We start from the raw sequence: 17276 nt of genomic DNA on the forward strand, positions 1-17276 counted from the left end.
ATTTGTTTGCCAAATAGACCTAAGTATAACAAATCGTTCTATAGTTTCTTAGTCTTGATATTTAACAAAACTGCAAATATAAATTCCAGAAGTAATCTTTTGTTAAAGTCATGTCATTTCACTCTGGCTTCACCGAGCTGTCAAAGGCTGCACACAACCCAGCAGTTGAAGTCTGCTTGTCCACGGTTCCAAATAGGTCTGTGTGAATCCACACATCAAAACAGTCACTGCCAAATGCAAGCCCTGATCGCCCAATGACAAAGCCAGCTGCTTTTTTATACTGAGTTTGTGTTGTATGGTTATAATTGTTTCCATTAGCCCATTTTACTTGAATGTAGAAGACTGACATACTGCTTCTCACAAGTTATGGTACAGCATATTACGTACGCACAAAATAAATGCCATTTATTGCAAAATAATGCAGCATGTTGAGCAAGGTGCTTCAAAAATGTTAGTAAAAAGAATGATGCATGTGTTAACATAGAATATATGTATAAATAGAAAAGTAGAAACAATTCTGTTGGACCTAGAGTTGTCAGGTCACCTAGGGTAGCCTGGCCTAGGGTAAGACAGTCACTAAATAGAGGCACATGTGTAAAGGTTGCTCACCACCCAGCAGTAAATAAATGCACAGCCACACAAAAATGACGCTACACCAATCTTTTGTGGAAAAATACGAGTTGTTTTATAAAAAAATTATTTTCTCTTCTTGGTTTCCAATTCCCACTATCATATGTATCAAGTTCACAATATCTCCTTTCTTCTCTATATGTTACATGTAAACCTTTACATTCTCCAACAGATCATGTGCAATAGTATAGTACTTCAATTAACACTGTTTAAACCTCCTTTTGAATTTAGGCTCTTGTCAGATAATTAAATCCTTCCCACAGACATTTAATTTCAGGGAAAACAGACTGGCATAACCATTCCCCAGTTCAGGTTACCGACTTTTTAGGCAATCCCCTTTCCAGTACTAGCTGAGGATGGTTCCATACACCAGTGGCTGAGAGAGAAGGTGCAATTTAACTTACATAGGCTTCTGACACCTCCAACCCCCCCCTAGCAGAAGGAGAATATAAGTTATCTCAGCTGGCTTATCAAGAAACTACTACCCAGCAGGCCCCCTATTCCCCTTTTGAATGCGGGAACCAGCCAGGGATGCACTGTTTCTTGGCTAATAGGCCCGGCAGGATGATGTGCTGCCCAGTCCTCCTTTACCGGTAGGCGTTGGGTTTGTCCTTATTCTCCCTCCCCTCACCCTTCCCAGCTTACTTGGCGGTGAAGTACTTAGTTCTTGGTTACCGGCCGCCCCCTTCCACTTCGGGTGAGTTCTCCGTTGAAGTAAGGGCTTCCCTGCTCCTTCTCCTGTCAGGAGAGCAGGCGCCCTCCTGGGTGTGGCACACGGCGCTCTCGCAGACTGGCAGACGCTCTACAGAGCCGCTCCTCCGGGATCTCCCCTCAGGCTGTCTTCGACGATTTTCCCCGCGGTGGCGCTACCGCGCATGTGCGGGAGAGAAGCGGTCCAGGAGCGGAGTCTGCCCTGTACGTCTGACGCTGGCAGTGGCTCTCCACCGGGCCTGCTCGATCTTAGGCCCCTCCTGTCAGGGAGAACAGTACTGGCTTGGCATATGCGCAGTAGCGCACGACTTCAGGCTCGGCCAGCCCCTTCCTTCTCAGACCAGTCGCGCTGCCACGACAGCGCTATCGATTCCCCAGGTGTCCCGCCCACGGCGGACTCAGAACGAACAACACAGCCACCAGAGCCCCGACTCTCTTCTCCTCGTCCTCACGAGTGGGGAGGTGTATTCGCTGGCTGCACTTTCAGTCACAGGTGAGAGGCCACAGTTTCACGAGGGCAGTAGTCTGCTTCGCCGCCCTAGAGAAGGGGGTTAGAGGTGAAGTCTCTCACTTTTGAGCCCCAATCCTCTATGCTCAGCAAGAACACGCTAACCCTCCATACTGGACAAGAGAAGGCGAAGGGGGAATTCTCACTTCCGTTCCCCACAGCAGGGATCTCCGCAGCTCCACCGTTAACTGGGATTAACCCCTTCACCTGACTTGAGGTAACTCCTTGTCCAGGGTCAGCAGGACGGGACTAACTTGGTTAGGTCAATAGGAATGGGGGGGGGGATCCCAATCAGGAGGCAACCCTTGAAAAGTAGTCTACCCTGTGAGGATCCTACCCCTTCCAGACCTCAGCCTTCACTCTAGCTGTTCCTCTCTGACAAGACAAAATGGCTTCCTGTCCTCTGCCCTTATATAGCCTGTCCTCACAGGGTCCTGTAGGGTCCAGAATGTTCCAGAAGGCTCTAATGTTAACCTATGGGGCATTCTAGGGAATGGCAGTTGTAACAGTTGAAAACCACCATTTTGTATATCTGGGTGAATTCTTGTCAGGAAAAGGCACCTAGGCCCGAGGTGAAAAACTATGAGGGCAAAAGAGCATCTATCCCCCAGGACAACACCTATAAAAATCTAGTGGACACAAAAAGATAGAAAGGGAATGAGGGGCAAAAAGGGGACAAAATAAATAATAAATTGGAGGGACTACCCAAAGGCAGACCGGTCTAACACGCGTCCCCCCCAGCTGAAAGTGGGGAGAGCTACCCAACCCCTTGGGAGTCCTCATCACTAAGGCGGAAATACCTAGAGAGACCGTCTGCATTGGCGTGGTCCACTCCAGGCCGATGTTCCACCCGGAAGTCCATTCCCTGTAGAGAGATGGACCATCTCAACAACTTGGGGTTTTCCCCCTTCATTTGCATCCGCCAACGAAGGGGTCGGTGGTCAGTCTGAACCAGGAAGTGCGAGCCAAACCGATATGGCCGCAACTTCTTCAGAGCCCACACCACCGCAAAAGCCTCCTTCTCAATTGCACTCCACTTCTGTTCCCGGGGAAGCAGTCTCCTGGATAGGAAAACTACAGGCTGATCCAGACCCTCTTCATTAAGTTGCGATAACACTGCCCCAATGCCATGTTCTGATGCATCTGTCTGGACAATGAACTCCTTGGCGAAGTCTGGGGCCCTCAGGACCGGTGCTGCACACATTGCCTGCTTCAATTTTTCAAAGGCTTGCTGACAAGCCTCTGTCCAAACTACCCGTCGAGGTTGTTTCTTTGAGGTAAGCTCTGTGAGGGGTGCTACAATAGTGCCATACCCCTTCACAAAGCGACGGTAGTATCCTGTGAGGCCCAGGAAAGCTCGGACCTCAGTCTGGGTCTTGGGGGGTTCCCAGGCCATGATTGCCTCAATCTTTGCCTGGAGGGGCTGCACTGTTCCCCTACCCACCAAGTGTCCAAGGTACACAACCGACCCCTGCCCAATCTGACATTTGCTGGCTTTGATTGTCAAGCCAGCTTGTTTCAGGGCCTGGAGAACTGCTTGCAAATGGTCCTCCCAACTGCTGCTGAAGACAGCAATGTCATCCAGGTAGGCAGCGGAGAAACCCTCCATTCCGGAGAGGACCTGGTTCACCAGCCGCTGAAATGTGGCAGGGGCGTCCTTGAGCCCAAAGGGCATCACACAAAATTGGTAGTGTCCCTCAGGCGTGGAGAAGGCTGACCTTTCCTTCGCTCCATCTGTCAGGGAGATCTGCCAGTACCCCGAAGTAAGGTCAAAGGTACTTAGATATTGGGCAGCTCCTAGCCGGTCAATTAATTCATCCGCCCTAGGGATCGGATGAGCATCAGTCTTTGTAACTGAGTTCAGTCCCCGGTAATCCACACAGAACCTCAGTTCTGGAGTGGTGCCTGGTGGAGCTGCTTTTGGCACTAGAACCACCGGACTGGACCAGGGGCTGCTGGACGGTTCTATAACTCCTAGCTCCAGCATCTTGGTAACCTCTCCATGGAGGCTAGCCTTCACCTTGTCTGACAGCCGGTAGGTCTTTGACTTCACTGGTGGGCTGTCTCCTGTGTCCACATCATGGGTACACAGGTGGGTCCTTCCCGGGACAAGGGAGAACAACGTAGAGTACTGCTCCAGTATCTGGTGGCAGTCCTCCCGCTGTTCAGGAGTTAGGGATGGGGAGAGAATCACTCCCTCCACCGACCCATCCTTTAACAAGTCTGGGAGAGGTTCGCTTTCCGCTTCCTCTCCTCCATCAGTCACCATCATTAAGATGACCTCGGGCCTCTCATGGTGGGGTTTGAGTCTGTTAGCATGTAGCACCCGTAGGGGCTGTCGAGGGGTCTTAAGGTCCACCAGGTAGGTGGCCTTACCCTTCTTTTCTAACACCTCAAAGGGGCCTGTCCAGCGATCCTGGAGGGCACTTAGCTCTCCAGGCTCCATCACCCACACTTTCTGGCCAGGCTCCAACTCCACCGGGTGAGCGTTGTGGTCATACCACTCCTTCATTACTGCCTGGCTGGCCTCCAAGTTGTCAGAAGCTTGCTTCCACAACTTCGCCATTTGGCTCCTGAAGGCCAGCATGTAGCTCACCACATCCTGGGGGGGTTTCCTGGGAGACTTTTCCCATCCATCCTTCACCAGGCTGAGAGGACCGCGTACAGGGTGCCCATACAGAAGCTCAAAGGGGCTGAAGCCCACTCCCTTCTGTGGCACTTCCCTGTAGGAAAATAGCAAACAGGGTAGGAGGACGTCCCATTTCCTCCGCAGGCTTTCAGGCAGACTTCAGATCATGCCCTTCAAGGTCTTGTTGAACCTTTCTACCAGTCCATTTGACTGGGGGTGATAGGGAGTGGTGAACCGGTAGGTCACCCCACAGTCCTTCCACATTGCCCGCATGTACGCTGACATAAAGTTGGTCCCCCTGTCGGACACAACTTCCTTGGGAAAACCCACTCTGGTAAAGATCCCCATTAGGGCCCTAGCCACCACAGGTGCAGTGACAGTCCTCAGAGGAATTGCCTCTGGGTACCGTGTGGCATGATCCACCAGAACCAGGATAAACCTGTGACCAGCTGTTGTTGGTGGATCCAATGGCCCTACAATGTCGATGCCCACCCTTTCAAAGGGGGTGCTAACGACAGGAAGTGGTTCCAGGGGAGCTTTCAGCTTCACCCCTGTTTTCCCACTGGCTTCGCAGGATACACATGTCCGACAGTAGGTGTTAGACGCCACTTTCATCTGAGGCCAGTGAAAGTGGGGGACAAGCCGAGCAAAGGTCTTGACCTGACCTAAGTGTCCTGCCAAGGGTATTGCATGAGCCAATTCTAGCAGAAAGGCTCGGTACCATTGCGGGACTACCAAGGCCGTGGATGAACCAGGTAAGGGTAACTTGGGTTTACTGTAGAGGAGTCCATCCTCCCAGTAAATGTGGTAGTGTCCCGCAACGTCCCCTGCTGCCTGGGCTTCAGCCTGTCGCCTCAGTCCCTCAAGGGTAGGGCACTCCTTCTGGCCCTTACAGAACTCTTCTCTGGTAGGCCCTCCCTCCACATGCCACTCAGCAGGGATGGGCAGGTCCTTCAGAGAAACTACTCCCCCCCCCCCTCCCCCCCCCCTCCACGGACTCCTGGTCCACCACCGCAGGTATCTCTCAGAGCCTCCCCTCTCTGGCCATTGATGGTGATCCACTGCCCATACTTGGTAGTATTTGGGGGCACCTGGATCTTAGGAACCATCTCCCGTTCTCCCAGGGACACTAAGGTGACACCCGCCCACTCACCCCCCTTATCTAAGGGCAACTCCTCCCCGAGCGCTACACTAGCTACTCCTGGGGCTTTGCCTCCGGTGGGAGGGGGTGGTCTCTTTGGGCATCTGACATCTCCCTTATAATGTCCAACACCACCACACTCAAAACAGTGGACAACCCTTGGCTGCTGGCTCTGGCCAGGATGAGGGTTTCTGGGTGGGTTAGCCTTGGGGGTGAAACCTGTTCCCTTTCCCTGGAAACTGTTTTGGGGACCTTTAGAGAACTCCCGCTTTTTATCTCCCCCCTCCTTCTTCTGAGGGGCACCCTGTCCGGCCTTTTGGGAATCCCCTCCAGTCCCCTTTGAGGACACCCGGGTACTTGCCCAGATGTCCACCTCCCCTGCAAGCTTCCGGGGGTTGGTCAGCTTGCTGTCCACCAGGTGTTGGCGCAACTCGGGAAAGCATTTCTCAAGTAGATGCTCTTTAAGAAAAAGGTCATATAACCCCTCATAGTCCTTCACCTCGCTGCCCTGTACCCAGCCCTCCAATGCCTTCCTTGCATAGTCCAGGAAATCCACCCAGTTTTGGGTGCTTAATTTGTGGCTCCCCCTGAACTTTTGGCGATACTTCTCCGGGGTTAGCCCAAACTTCCTGATCAATGCTAACTTCATGGTGGGGTAGTTGGTCTGTTCCTCCGGTTCTAAGGCTAACAAGGTGTCCCGACCAGTAGGAGGCATATATTTGTACAACCCCCCCCCCCAGTGCTTTTCCTGGATCCCATGGGCTCTTAGGGAGACCTCATAGGCAGCCACTTGGCTATGTCATCCCCCTTACTATAGCTGGCAACTATGTCCTTAGGCAAGTAGGGTCTGGACTCCCTGGTTGGTTCTCTGGTTTCGCTGCCACCATTCGGAGTAGGAGAGGGTCCCCGTTGCAGGGCCTGGAGTTCTAACTCATTTAGTTTGAATTCATGAGCCATCCTCCGCTCTTCCCTCTCCTGTTCTAGCCTGGCCAATTCTAACTTTAATTGTCTTTTCACCCTCCTCTCTGTGAGTTCTGCTTCGGTCAAGCTTCCCCCGGAGACACTACTGCCCCTTCTAGAGTAGGTCATTGGTCCTGGGAGTAGGTTTCCCACCTCTGGATGGAACAATCCCTCTACCCCTATGACCGTGTCCCGGTCCGTCCCCTCATGCTCCTCCTTCTCTTCTCTGTGTGCCTCCACCCAAGCCCTCAAACTGGTCTGGAGTTCCCCCTTCTTGGCACCACGCTTAAAAAACACTCCCATCTTTTGACAAAAGTCCCTAAGCTGGGCTGCAGAGTAAGTTTCCAGTTCTTCCAGTGCAAATTCCATTTTGCTAAAGGCAATTCAAGGTCAAGCACACAAAAAGAATAGAGTTGCAAGGGCAATCTGAAGCTACCTCCACCCCACCACCAGGAATAAATTTGGAAAAAGCAAAAGTAAAAATTAGGAAGTTCGCCAGGAGAAAACTCCAGGTGTAGGTTAGTGGATTACACTTAGTTACTGCAGAGTAGTCGCAACCACAGTTTTCATCCCACCGCTAGACACCAATATGTTGGACCTAGAGTTGTCAGGTCACCTAGGGTAGCCTGGCCTAGGGTAAGACAGTCACTAAATAGAGGCACATGTGTAAAGGTTGCTCACCACCCAGCAGTAAATAAATGCACAGCCACACAAAAATGACGCTACACCAATCTTTTGTGGAAAAATACGAATTGTTTTTATAAAAAAATTATTTTCTCTTCTTGGTTTCCAATTCCCACTATCATATGTATCAAGTTCACAATATCTCCTTTCTTCTCTATACGTTACAGGTAAACCTTTACATTCTCCAACAGATCATGTCCAATAGTATAGTACTTCAATTAACACAGTTTAAACCTCCTTTTGAATTTAGGCTCTTGTCAGATAATTAAATCCTTCCCACAGACATTTCATTTCAGGGAAAACAGACTGGCATAACCATTCCCCAGTTCAGGTTACCGACTTTTTAGGCAATCCCCTTTCCAGTACTAGCTGAGGATGGTTCCATACACCAGTGGCTGAGAGAGAAGGTGCAATTTAACTTACATAGGCTTCTGACACCTCCAACCCCCCCTAGCAGAAGGAGAATATAAGTTATCTCAGCTGGCTTATCAAGAAACTACTACCCAGCAGGCCCCCTATTCCCCTTTTGAATGCGGGAACCAGCCAGGGATGCACTGTTTCTTGGCTAATAGGCCCGGCAGGATGATGTGCTGCCCAGTCCTCCTTTACCGGCAGGCGTTGGGTTTGTCCCGATTCTCCCTCCCCTCACCCTTCCCAGCTTACTTGGCGGTGAAGTACTTAGTTCTTGGTTACCGGCCGCCCCCTTCCACTTCGGGTGAGTTCTCCGTTGAAGTAAGGGCTTCCCTGCTCCTTCTCCTATCAGGAGAGCAGGCGCCCTCCTGGGTGTGGCACACGGCGCTCTCGCAGACTGGCAGACGCTCTACAGAGCCGCTCCTCCGGGATCTCCCCTCAGGCTGTCTTCGACGATTTTCCCCGCGGTGGTGCTACCGCGCATGTGCGGGAGAGAAGCGGTCCAGGAGCGGAGTCTGCCCTGTACGTCTGACGCTGGCAGTGGCTCTCCACCGGGCCTGCTCGATCCTAGGCCCCTCCTGTCAGGGAGAACAGTACTGGCTTGGCATATGCGCAGTAGCGCACGACTTCAGGCTCGGCCAGCCCCTTCCTTCTCAGACCAGTCGCGCTGCCACGACAGCGCTATCGATTCCCCAGGTGTCCCGCCCACGGCGGACTCAGAACGAACAACACAGCCACCAGAGCCCCGACTCTCTTCTCCTCGTCCTCACGAGTGGGGAGGTGTATTCGCTGGCTGCACTTTCAGTCACAGGTGAGAGGCCACAGTTTCACGAGGGCAGTAGTCTGCTTCGCCGCCCTAGAGAAGGGGGTTAGAGGTGAAGTCTCTCACTTTTGAGCCCCAATCCTCTATGCTCAGCAAGAACACGCTAACCCTCCATACTGGACAAGAGAAGGCGAAGGGGGAATTCTCACTTCCGTTCCCCACAGCCGGGATCTCCGCAGCTCCACCGTTAACTGGGATTAACCCCTTCACATGACTTGAGGTAACTCCTTGTCCAGGGTCAGCAGGACGGGACTAACTTGGTTAGGTCAATAGGAATGGGGGGTGGTGATCCCAATCAGGAGGCAACCCTTGAAAAGTAGTCTACCATGTGAGGATCCTACCCCTTCCAGACCTCAGCCTTCACTCTAGCTGTTCCTCTCTGACAAGACAAAATGGCTTCCTGTCCTTTGCCCTTATATAGCCTGTCCTCACAGGGTCCAATAGGGTCCAGAATGTTCCAGAAGGCTCTAATGTTAACCTATGGGGCATTCTAGGGAATGGCAGTTGTAACAGTTGAAAACCACCATTTTGTATATCTGGGTGAATTCTTGTCAGGAAAAGGCACCTAGGCCCGAGGTGAAAAACTATGAGGGCAAAAGAGCATCTATCCCCCAGGACAACACCTATAAAAATCTAGTGGACACAAAAAGATAGAAAAGGAATGAGGGGCAGAAAGGGGACAAAATAAATAATAAATTGGAGGGACTACCCAAAGGCAGACAGGTCTAACAAATTCTTATTGACTTAAAACAAAATTCACAATGTAGGATTCTGAAAGTCACAATCCTACAATTCTAGTTCATTTCCGACTTTTATGGTATTGCAAAGAAGTTCAGGGGTATCCGTAAAATGTATGACAGGTTTGGATTTACATGAGTAGGTCCATTATCAAAAAAAATACCTAGGCAGGTTTTGTACCAGATAAAAAAAAAAATCTGCTTGAGCAAAAATCATGCAGAAATGTGCATTTGCATATGAAACTTTACTTTCTCCATGTGTAAAATTCCTTCCTCAACACTACATCCATTCAAAATGACCCGATTAAACTTGTTTTATAGTAGAGCAATGCCTGGCTGGAATTTACTGACCCTGATCACAGAGCAAAATTGAAAATAAGACTCATTCAAAGTTGAACCGTCAACCTTTTTATTGACACACTGGTTCCCCTTCCAGGCAGCAACCTGTGTACTTGCTGCTGTTGGTACTCTCCTTTTCCCGTTCTAAAAACCTAGAACGTAGATACCACACACCCACTCGTTGACACAACACACCTCCCACCTTCCAGTCAACAACGGATGATCCTAAGAACTATGCCCTGAATGCCTTGCAGACCCTTATCTAAAGAGACTAGGAAGTGTATGTGTATATATATATATATATATATATATATATATATATATATATATATATATATATATATATATATATATATATAGTTTCAACCTGTTTGTAGCAGCATCTGAGGAAGGCTTATCTTGCCGAAATGCATAATGCTATTTGGTCTGAATAAACGGCTCCCAATTGGTTTCCCCGAGTGGCTTCTTTCCTTTCCAACCGAAAAAAGGGGAGAGGAGTTGGCCTAACGGCTAAGGCGCTCGACCTCGGACCTGGGGATCTGGGTTCGAGTCTCGGTAACGACGCCAAAACCTCCTGTGATTCTGGGCAAATCACTTAATCTCCCCGTGCCTAAAAAACATGAAAGTGTGTGTTCTCATGTAAAAACGTAACTTGTGCTATGTAAAGCGCTCTGATACCTGATTCGGTTCGGGTCTAGTTCGCGCTATATAAAACTCCCAAAAAAAAAACGGAGTGGTGTTTTGTTGTGATTCAATTGGTGCACCAGCCAGAGGTGTACAAGAGTCCCTGCTCTACCAAGTGGCAGGAGAGATGCTGGCACCAGCTTTACAGCTTTTTCTTTTCCCCGAGGTATCGGAACAAGTCCTGCCCGCCCCGAGTTTTGTTTCAGCAATGGACTGCTGCCAGGTGCAGTTCGCGACTGCACGAGAAGCCGCAATCACTGTATTGACGTCTTACAGCCCGGCTATGACTTGCACTGGAGGCTGGAGCGTTAAGGGTGCCTGAGGGCACCATTTGAACCGGGACACTACATGCTCATTACCGCGTCTTTTCCATGACTAGTGATTCCTTCTCCACGTTGCACCCACCAGGGAGCGGTGCTTTCTGGGAAGTGTAGTTCGCCTTGGACTGCTTTGGGTGAACAAACATGTGATCTGAGGAAGGAACTTACCGTCCAATGATGACAAGGCAGGACATTTTTGTCTCTTGCTGAGGATGGGGACAAGAAAAGCCAGTATCTAAAAAAACAAACAAACAGAAAGGGCAATTTACAACATATAGTCCGCCTACCTTGCAATCTGGAACAAGTCCCATTTTTAGGTCGAGCCTAGGCAGCGCACGCGCTGTCTCCAAACATGCTGTAATCTGCTTTAGAGGTTCGACCATGCCCATAACTTTTGATTGGTTCCTTTTTGTGCCGTGCATAAATCAGTGCTTGTAATAGGTGCATCTGTTTTAGTTGTCCTACCTTGTGATGGTCTGTTCCCTCCCATATCGACTGCCCCGATTACATGTGGCCCTCCCCTAATCGGCATTTATGTGGCTTGGTGCACTATTTTCTGTATTCACCTCCCGCTTCCTTGCTGCCTATCTTGCCCTGCAGGCACTGTTATTTGTTCCGCCTGCTGCACTTGGGCTCCGATGGCACAGTCATTTTTTATGCCTTTCAATCTTTTTTTGTTCTGCGCGGCTCCCTCGCCTCTATTTATTTACCTTAACACATTCTGGTTTTTTTTTTGGGCAGCATAGCACACTGCACTTTATCTTTAAGCATGGCGGTGGCTTTTTTGGCTCTACGTGGCTCGCCCACCTTTATTTACTTTGGTGACATGTATGCAGCTGTCGTGCTCACGCTGCTACCAAAAGACAACAATCCTACCACTACTTACTGCCATCCGCCCTCCGTTTCAAACTGCCTGGCAGCGGCAGCCAGCAACTTAAAAAATTCAGACAATGTTTGCACACTGCAGAGGCACGAGCGGTCTCCACACCCAGTGAGCTCTTCATAATGTATTGTCGCCCACTAGCATTGGTTGAGATATTGTACCTACTCCAATCTTAAATCATTTTACACAATACTAGTCCCACCCATGCCGATATTATCTTCTACCGTTGGTTTGGCTGCCTCGAGAACCGGATGATTTGAAATTTGCATCTTAAGCCATGCGTTATAATATAAACAAAAACTGACAATGCTTAATTCATGGACGGTCTTGGAAGAGAGCACCCAGGTGATTTTAACGTTTCAGTGCCCCAACTCATTTGAATTCTGAGTTTGGAGGTTACTTTCAGGCCTCTATTTTTGTCAAGATAGGGGTTATTTATATTAGAATGTTTTAAGACTAATATTAACCATGTAGTTAAAACAAAAACAAAACTGGACGAGTTATTACCCTGAGGTGGACCAAAATGTGGCGGTACATATATATTGTCATAATGTATTGTGTTTGCAGTAAGTAGTACTGTGTTGCTGGCTCAGGTCTCATACTGTAGCAAACTGTTTAAGCTTGGGCAAATTATTTATTTCAAGGTTCCTCCTCCCACTAATCCGACAATACGCAAGCTTTCTGATGCTGGTTTAATGGACAAAATATACACCAAGGCCTATTTCCTATATATGACCCCAGCATGTTTTTTAATTCACACATCCAGGGCTATTTTACAGCAAGTGGTGCATTCTTTATTTGCATTATTACAGTTGAATATTCTCCTGAAGCTGCATTGTGCAGGATCCCAGAGATCAGATTCAAGTTCTAGAATCACCCCGTATAACTTGGCGTCACCACAACATGCGATACAACAATCCTCTTACGCTGCAGGTTTTCTCTCTTGGCCACTGCTAAGCAGCTGTTTTAAAGTTTACAAAGCAGTGGAAATAGCGTGAGTTGGATAGTCTTGTAGGCTATTCAAGGTGTCCTGCCTTGCAGCTCTAATCCTTCCCTTCTTGCTTCACCGATGAGTGCCAAAAAGTGCGACCGGTGGCATCCTGCAGCTGCTCATTGTGAGCAATGGTATAAATTCGCAGAAAATGGACGGTTGACCACCCTACGTCTGAACTCGCAGCTGGGCACTGGGGTGTCCTTGTGTGCAGTGCTGACTTCACCTACCCTGTCCATCAACAACACAGCAACGGTGGGTGCACTAAAGATGAACCTCTCCATCCTTTTGCCTCCTGTCTCCTTCAGTGTGTCTCACACTGTTCTTCTCAGCCCCCTTCAGTGTGCCTCACACTGATCTTCTCACCCCCCCTTCAATGTGCCTCACACTGCTCTTCTCAGTCTCCTTCCATGTGCCTCACACTGCTCTTCTCAATCTCCTTCAGTGTGCCTCATTCTGTTCTTCTCCTTCCTCGCCTTCCTTGTGCCTAACGTTGCTTTTCTCCTCCTCACTCTCCGTCCTTGTGCCTTATGCTGGTCTTTTCCTCACTCTGTCCGTATGCCTCACACAGATTTTCTCATCAATGTACCACCTTGTGCATCAAGCTGCTCTTCATCTCCTCACTCTGTCCTTCCATGTGCCTCACGCCGCGCTTCAACTTTAAGTATAACAGCCGCTCCTTTCTTTTGTTCAGTACAGCACCACCTTAGCACCAGCGCAGCACCACCTCAACATCAGCACAGTACAGTATCAGCGCAGCACTGTACCAACTCAGACTCACCCATCATCACTTGAGCACCAGTGCAGCACCACCACCTCATCATCACTCATCACCACTTGAGTATCATTCAGCATCACCTAAGCATCATCTCTGCACCAGCACACCACCACCTCACCATCACTCAGCCCCACCTCAGTCTGCCCTCAGAATCGGCCTTTTGTTGATTCTCCTCTAGTGTCCGTATGCTACTCGTAATTTAGGTACAATTACCCAACCTCCACACTCCTGTTTTTTTGGTTATATATAAGGTAACAAAAATGCTTATAACACTTTTTTATTTTTACTTTTCAACATGCTGCACAGCAGCCACAATGTTCTACAACATAGCTCAAAGTCATTGGCAAAGCCAATAGCTCTGGCAATACACTTATGAGGTTCCAAAGGCGAGACCTATTGGATATGCCAATGTTTGTTATCTCATAGACTCAGGATACGCCAGAAGAGCAAACCGTTTCTTCCTTATCAAGAAGCAGGGCTCAGGGTTGTTGGGTGTCTCAGTCATAGTGTAACCAGTGTACAATTAGAAAAATCACAAGACCTTTCTTTTCTCATAGTCACGCTCCACTTTCAGTAATTATATATCTTTTGCAGGTTTTTAATCTAGGTATGCACAGCTTTAGATGGGTCTATGACCTCATGTTATCAATGTGTCCAAAAAGTACAATATGAAGTACAGAGGCAGGGTGGGCTTCATATCCACCCCTTTCAGTCATTGTCTTTCATGTGTTTATGATGATTTGTCTTGGATGGCTGTTCATCCTGGCCATTGCTTGTGGAGAAGTGTGGCTCACTGGTTAGAGGAGGCAGACCTGGAAGCAGAGGTCAGCCCGGGACCAGGGTTCAATTCCTGGCTCGGTGGGGTCTTGAGTCCTAAAATGTCCATGGACTCGACAATTCTCGCTCCGGTGCCTACTCAATTCACGGATTCACACTCTGCGACTCTGGGCAATAGCTCGCTTAATCTCCACAACGGCCCCTCACGGCGGGATGCCTGGCTTTCACCTTGCGGATATCCTGCCGGGGTTATCTCACAGGGGAATACCAGGACGGGTTCCCTAAGCAAGCGCTTAGAAACCGCTCGGTGATTTGCGCTATATAAATTCCTGTACATTTACATTGCATTTTTGAGGATGGATACATTGTCCATTTGTGTTTCCCTATGGTTTTAATGATGGGACTATCAAATAATCCTTTTGTTAAACTGCAGATGCACCATGTAGCTTGAGAACCAGTATGTGTTCTCTGATGTATTTACTTTGCTTAAACAACAACATTTTGTTTGCTGTTTGTCTTTTTTTCTTTAGCATGTGCTTGCTGCATTGATTCCTTAGCTTCCCATTAAGACACAGTGCTGTTCACTGATTACCCTTGCATGTTTATTTTTAGGCTGAGCCTGGGCAGCGCGTGTGCTGCTCTGCGAGGCATGCTGTATTGGAATATGGAATAGAAACCCCGCCCACTCTCCAACCATATTTTTCATTGGCTTGTCATTATCCTTAAAAAATGCTGGCTTCTAATTCGTTAATAGGCTTGTTACTCCCTCCTTAGTACCGTCTTGTCTTCATTTGTAACCTCCCATGAGGACTGGCCCTTTTACTTCAGTTGTTACACTGTAAGTCTTTTTAGGTCTCCGCCGAGATCTTATGTCACCGAGCGTGCTTCCCAGGAGACAGCGCCGGCCGCGCGCTTCTCTCAAAAGGATCGGCGCAGGCCACGCGCGCGCGAACGCGCTCGCCGTGTCTGTCTCCTGGGAAGCGCATACATACACAGGCACACTTCCCCCTGCACGCATGCGCACACACAGGAGCGCACATACACGCACGCAGACATACAGAGACCCCTTCGCGCGCACAAACACACACACACACGCTCCCCCGCCACACACACGCTCGCACACACAAGCGCACCGCCCCCGTCCCACTTACCGCCAGTCCGGTGTTCTCCGCGGGGCTCCGCCCGAGGGAGAGCCCCGCGTCACTGTGAATCATGTCCGCCTTCCAGCGCGTGGAAGATCCGAGGCCGGCGGCCGGGGCCAATGGACTCCGAGAACGAGGCTGACGTCACAGCACCCCTCCCCGCCCCCTCCTCCGACGCCGCATCTGTACTACAAGGGGCGCGCAGCTGGTAAGTTTCGGTTTCGCTGCTTTCCTCCGCTGCTATAGATCTCTGGCTATCTCTCGCTGTTTTTCATCTAAACCACAAACGGGATCCGCTTTTTGCTGAGTTTATTTTCTGACCCAGTCTGACGCCTACCAGCGCTTGAATCATTTCAGCCTCCAAAGCTTTTTAAGCTTTTGTGTTTTGACGATGAGGTCGGGTACATCAAGGTTTCTCGGCACTATAGTAGAGATAGCGCATGCGCCCTGAAGTTATTTCACTTACCTCCATGCGTGGGGACGTCGGGCATTGAAAGCTGCGTGATCCTCCGAGCCCACGCCTCGGCGCTCTGGCGGTTCTCTTCTGGGTCCGGAGAGCCCCCGGCACGGAATGTCCGGCATAGCTCCAGCCTCCTCCCCCGACGCCCGACGGGCGGGTAGGTGGTGACAGTGAAGTAGTAGCCAAGAGGGTCGGCTGGAGGGGGGCGAAAGGCCCAGCTTCCCAGGCAGTCTGAGTGCAGTCTGAGTGCCTTAGCTCCTCGAGGACCCCTGGCGTGCCCTGAAGGCGCTGGACGTACAACGCACTGGTGGTCAGGGTGAGGGCGTACTCGACTGGGGGCCCCGGCACCGGCGTGAAACGACCACAAAGAAGGATCTCCGGGGAAGCCCCTGCGCTCCAAGGCTCCAGGTCCATAGCGCCGTGCTCATATGTAGCGCCCAAATGCTGGAGAGTATAGCGCCCAGAACACCTCTTAGAAGCTGGTGAGTATCGCTCCTATCAGACGGGTGCGAATGCCTAAAGAAGTTGTATTGTGTGGTTTCTAATGCTGAAGAGATTCATCGGAGGCTGGAGGCATACACCAGAAATATGGACAGGAAGGGGCTGTTGGGCAGAGTCCCTGGGGTTGAAAATCTTTTGGAGGTTGTGGTGATATAGCTCCTTGAAGCTGGAAGTGTGCAGATCGCCGATGTTCTGGGGATATGGCTCCCCCCGCGCCCCAGAAGCCGGAGGGGACAGCACTAGAAACAGGAGGTCCCGGTGAGAGAGACTCAAGGACGGCGGCACCTGCTCCGGCCGGGAGCTGCGAGGCACTCGGCGGCACACGCACGGAGCAACAGTGGGGGTCCCTAGTAACTCCACGCCCCCTCTGCGAAGCCACGAGTCGCGGCTCCTGCCCGCCAGGGACACCGGGGGCCTTTACAGCACCAGCTGACCGTGGCATCTGTTTTGATTATTATCAGCATTATTTTATTACAGAGGGCGACCTTCGCCCCGGGTTACACTGCAATTCCCTGGGCGGCGCCGGAGGTCTGAGGCCGCGGCTGGCATGCTACCATATTGATATCATTATTTTCATATCACAGATGAGGTGTTTCAAGTCTGACCCGAGCAGCTCCCACGTCGAGTCATGATGTGCATTTATTTTTGCACGTTGTCTCTTTACCCTACTTTCTCATTACAGTGTGTAAAAGTAAGTATTTTTTGGTCCCTGTAATTTTGTTTTTCCGCTCTACAGGTCGGAACGTGTTCCAGAATGCACAAAAAAATCATATGCTTTTTAAAAAAAATAATATTTTATGCTTTTTTATATAGCGCGGACTTTACCCGAAGGTGTCAGAGCGCTTCACAATAAGAACAGTATTGATACACAAACAGAAAATTACTAGTGAGCAAATTACAAACGCAAACGTTAAGTTACATGAGGCAAAAGTGGCAATTGTGAGCAAACAAAATACAAGAGGTAGCAAACGTTACATTACAGGAGGTAAAAGTGATATGTGTGCAGGTTAAAAAAAGCGTACAAAGTACAAGTAGAGGTATAGCACTGCAATAAATGGCAGTACTATACCTACTATACATATAATAAATATGCTCTGCATGACAGGGTGAGCGCTTTACGCCCGCCTGCCCTGGGGCCATCCGCGGACCATGCTCCCCGAATGTTCT

At 49.8% G+C, this 17276-nt stretch overlaps 1 protein-coding gene across 3 annotated transcripts in view; it reads left to right on the forward strand.

Annotated features, from left to right (window-relative positions):
- Positions 1-17276, forward strand: part of ELAC1 (elaC ribonuclease Z 1) — an 84435-nt gene that overhangs the window by 11146 nt on the left and 56013 nt on the right. The gene's annotated exons all lie outside the window — the stretch shown is intronic.

This window comes from Lissotriton helveticus, chromosome 2_1, assembly GCF_964261635.1.
Source record: "Lissotriton helveticus chromosome 2_1, aLisHel1.1, whole genome shotgun sequence".
NCBI classification, from domain to species: Eukaryota; Metazoa; Chordata; class Amphibia; order Caudata; family Salamandridae; genus Lissotriton; species Lissotriton helveticus.